The 4992-nt window shown below is 34.1% G+C and overlaps 1 long non-coding RNA gene across 2 annotated transcripts; it reads left to right on the top strand.

Moving 5' to 3' along the window:
• The first annotated feature begins 507 nt into the window (after positions 1–507).
• Positions 508–4345, top strand: LOC105442441. Of its 2 annotated transcripts, none has more exons than XR_004065884.1 (4): positions 508–828; positions 1987–2083; positions 2369–2634; positions 2991–4345. It is a non-coding gene; the product is annotated as an uncharacterized LOC105442441 (long non-coding RNA). The 2 variants fall into 2 exon arrangements; XR_004065883.1 differs by having other exon boundaries at positions 510–828; positions 2994–4345.
• Positions 4346–4992: the final 647 nt, after the last annotated feature.

Below are 4992 nucleotides of genomic sequence, written 5' to 3'. Positions count from 1 at the left end.
AAATTAAAGCAAATGGGAAATCAGCAACGAATGTATTAACCCCCATCCCCTCTATATACTCTAGACGTTATATGCACCAAACGTTTAGGTTTGTTCTGGACATTGGTTGATATGCGCTTAAATAAAACCTTTTTAATGTCGGTTTCTAGCATTTTTGCACCCCGTATTCGATGAGGTATATAATAATCTACATTTCATGTGAGTTTCAGCACATTTAAAGCAAATGGGAAATCAGCAACGAATGTATTAACCCCCATCCCCTTCTATATACTCTGGACGTTATATGCACCAAACGTTTAGGTTTGTTCTGGACATTGGTTGATATGCGCTCAAATAAGACCTTTTTATTGTCAGCTGCTAGACTTTTTGCACCCTGTATTGGATGAGGTATATAATAATCTACATTTCATGTGATTTTCAGCAAAATTAAGGCAAATGGGAAATCAGCAACGATTGTATTAACCCCCACCCCCTTCTATATACTCTAGACGTTATATCGTCCCTGTTTTCACGAAGTGACGGTAGTGAGGAAAATCGCATACATTTTCACTTTTGATTTTTTTGCATTTTTGGACATCATTCACTAACATCTTGAACCTCACAAAATTTCAGATCATAATAATGTCTAATTATGTCGCTATGACGATGACGTAAACAAGAAAATGCATAGCAAAAGGATTTTCTGTTTTCACGAAGTGACGGCCAAGTACGCGCTTAACAGCCGTCAATTCGTGAAAACATCGTTTGCTCTTTTCCTGCTTTTAATATTTTCACGAAGTGACGGTAGTGAAAATTTCGCAGTTTGGAACAGTCACAGACCATGAAAAGGTGAGTTTTTAAACGTTGTTTTAGGGTAAATTAATGTGGTACGCTCTTTTGATTCGTTCTGATTCTTTGTAAGCCATAAATATGTCCATGAACACAGAAATGTGTGAAAAATACACCGCCGTTCCACATTTCGCCCCATATACTTATTTTCATGTAAGTGAATAAAGGAGTGAAGTATCATGTGATCCAAAACTAAAAAGATCAACTTAGACTGAACAAATATGCATCTAGACTAAATAAATTAAGTGGAGAGTCTTTCTTATTTTGCTCCACACCAAATATTAATGCTATAAGGTTCTTTTTATATCTGCTTAAGTTATACATTTGAACAAAGTTTTACAGAAAGTTAGAGAGTAGATCATCTAGACTCTAGAGACTAGAGTTTTACTTTTATTTTTTCAGTAATTTACTATTTAGCTAATTATAAATTTGTTTTAGAGCCTAGAACTCTAATTACTCTAGATCATCATTTTATAATTATCAGTTTATGTCAGCCACTACTCATCAATCTAGAATCTAGAGGTGCGTAGATCAGGATCTCGACAAGACTGAGACCTTTCTTGTAAGGTGCGCGTGCCTGGGGTTTAAGAAATTTCAGGGCTCCAAGCCCAAGGCCAACATCAACATGGCCAAGGGCAAAGGGAGTTATGAAAATTATCATCATGCTGAGCTGAGATGACCTGGGATGTAGCCCCTTCTGGTTAACTGTTAGTGTTAGGGAATTCAATGATTTGCCTTTCAAGCAAAGAAGGACATGGATGAACATTTAATTAAAAATTGAAAATTAGATACGGTCCTGCCCTGAAAATGAATAAATGGCACCATCCGAAAAAGGAATACTTTTTTTTTGAGACTGAAGTAATCATGAGTAGTCTACCTTTTGGGGAACAATGTCCACATGTTTAGCTTAGTTTCTCTCGTTATCTGTACTCTGTGTCTGTTATATTCAAAGGCAGCACTTTACTTTAGTACCCTTGGTCTCTCACCCTATACAAAAATTATTTTAAACAATTGTTCTTGATACCAGCAAATGTTGCCCAACTCCACTTCGTGTTTTAAAGAATTTTCCAAGCAAGCACCATACCAGATGATGTACATGTCTCACTACCTACACTTCAGTGGTAATGAAATTATGATGATGTTTTTGCTTTCACTTAGTTTCAGATGCAGTAGATACAATTTGCACTTATATGAAGGATGCACTGGGAAAGTACATCTACTTTTCAAGAATGCCACAGGCCAGACACAAATCCAGGTGAGAATAGTTTCATGATCTGTTCAAGAAAATCACACTTTAGCAGCAAAGTACTAAAGCACACTCACTGCTTATGTGCATAGGGGTAGTTGTTGTTTGGTAGGGGCAATTGGAAAATTCTATTTTGGGGTAATAGGGGCAATTGAAAACTTCTGTTTGGGGTTAGTTATGCCTATTAATTAATTTGATGTACAAAAGATAATATTGGATTCATTTCCTTACCTCTGCTTGCAAAAAAATGAAAGAAAATAACTTGTAATTATTTCTTTCATTCTACAAAATTAGATTGGATACAGGGACCGACATGCTGGTAAGATGGGTCCTTGATAATTCACTGAACACAGAGCTGCAGATGTGACTCGGCATAGTGACCTAAGAGTGGGAGCGGTATGGAACCGTTGAAGCAATTCACCGAACACTGTTGAAGCAATTCACCGAACACAGTCAGAGCTGCATGTGTGACTTGGCATGGTGACCCTTAAAGTCTCCTGACGGCTCCGATTGCGATTCTGATGATGACCCATTGTCTATGCTTGTGAGCGAGTCAAAAGGTATCTTTTTTCCTTCTTGATTGTTTCCCAATAGTTAAAATTTAAGATATTCTTAATTGTTTTTAATGCTTAGGTCTCTTAGTTAAGGGAATGAGTGGTCCTATCGAGGTCAGCATTAATTTTTTTAAATCCTTATAAAAATTCCAATACTAAGGTGATACCACATAAAGTATTTAATTTATTAAGAGACTCTCTAAAATTGGGTACCAAAACTACACATAATAATTTTGCCCAATCATAATGCACTGTAAAGTTTCCCTTTCATAATTGAAATTCTGATAATGATTTTTTATTGATTTTGACTTGGACTTTTTTTATTATGATTTTTCTTTCTCTTATTTCCTTTTACTTCCAAGCAGTCTAGATCAAGGATCTTCTCTGCTTCAACCACTATCGCTTGGATGACATTATGTGTGAAGAAACTTGAAGGACTTGTGTTGAAGGGCATGCTTGAGAAACTAGAATCAATTACATTGATCGTTTTGTCAATGCTTCAATGTTTCAATACCTCAATCTCTCTTTTATACTGTTTGATTTTAAACATTTTGAATATCATAAATAAAGCAAACTCTACTCATAATTGTAATTGTGTGTACTAGTAATTACAATGAAATGGATTGATTATAAAATCAATGAATTGATTTAAAGCAAACTGGTAATATTTTCCATGAGTTCTGAAACAATTAACTGAATGGTCGTACAGGTGTCAGTTTTCTGTTACAGTATTATAATGAACTCCTGCAAACATAAATCTTTAATATTCAAATGTATAGCTCAGAACTGCTATTTATCAGGTATACCTACCTCGATCAGTAATGCATATTAGAGTTTTCGATTCCAGTTCCATGAATCCTCATATTGTATCTTTGTATTGAAGAATTTGTTTGTCCATTCTTTAAATGTTTGTATTCACAGGGGTTGATGCCTTCATTAGAACATGAATATAAGTTACATTTCAACAATTGGTTTTTCTCTCAAAACTCAATGTTACTAGTTCACATTTAATGTTTTAATTTATTACTTCTATAGTCATTCTCATCATAATTGTATTTGGTACTTCAAACTATCCTATAATGATCATACAATATAATGTTGCTGTTTTGAATTGTATCTGTTTGATGAGAAATGAAATTGTTTAGTCAAATTGATATTTCCATGTTTATCATGCATTGTTTAGCTGATAATAGTTAAGTCAGAGATTACGTGTTTACCTGGGTGAAGACAACCTTTAAGCATTGGTAAACTTTGTAGCGTTCTGATACTCTACTCACAAGATATTTATGAAAAACAGTGATGAACAAAAAAGTAACGATGATGATTATATTAGTCATTTTCCCATTGAAAAACTTCATGATACATGTAGTACATGTTTGTCGAGCATTTTGTATGTCACATGTGGCATTTACTCGCTACGATTGCTGAATAAACATGATAACCAAGTCGTATATAAAGAATTAGATAAAGACATTTTAGCATATTTACAAGTACTGTATAATGAATGAAATAACCTTCGTATTCCGTGGATGTATATAACTGATGAGTCTTTTCCACAAAACCCTAATTGTACATTTTAAAATGCAATACAGTATTGATGATAATTGATGATGATATGTTTGGTATGAATTATTTAATATTTTTGAATTTATGCTCCATTTTCCACTTGCTGTTCTGGTTCCAAATGTTTGAATTAAAACTGCTCAGTCAAAATTCATTTTCTGTGTTTATATTGCAGAGTTGAGTAGTTAACTACAGATTATGGTCAATTATCAATACTTAATCTTTTTCCTTCATTCAAAAATATTTCTTAACATATTTGCTTTATTTCCTATCTGAAAAAATATATTTAGCTAGGCCCCTCTCAAAATTTTTAGAAATTCCTCATAGTAATAGAGTAGCAAAAGCCCTGATATCACTCGCATGAATTTCAACAAGAAATTGCAGAATTTGTGTGATATTAAGGGGAGATGGAGGGGGTAAAGAGAGAGAGGGAGAGAGAGAGGGAAAGAGAGAGGGAAAGAGAGAGAGAGAGAGAGAGAGAGAGGGGGGGGGGAGACTACTTGAACGTGTTCTTAAGTGGAAAGTATATAGTAACTTTAGTGCAATCTTTAGTCCCTATACATACAATGTACCTGATAATTAAACCTCAAATAATATTAAATACATATCCATTTTTAGCCTAAGATTAAAGAGAATATAGCTTATTAATCATTTTAAAAGCACTTAGTGCCAATATCCATCTGTGCTATTGATAGTTAATTTATTGTGAGCCGTAGCTTCGTGAACATGCAAAAACTGACATCATACATCTAACATCATAATTATACAAAGAAGAAAAGGTGCTCTTATTTTATCCATACA

This window comes from Strongylocentrotus purpuratus, unplaced genomic scaffold (genome assembly GCF_000002235.5).
Source record: "Strongylocentrotus purpuratus isolate Spur 01 unplaced genomic scaffold, Spur_5.0 spur5_scaffold_21, whole genome shotgun sequence".
NCBI lineage: Eukaryota > Metazoa > Echinodermata > Echinoidea > Camarodonta > Strongylocentrotidae > Strongylocentrotus > Strongylocentrotus purpuratus.
This window is presented reverse-complemented; position numbering and strand designations above follow the sequence as displayed.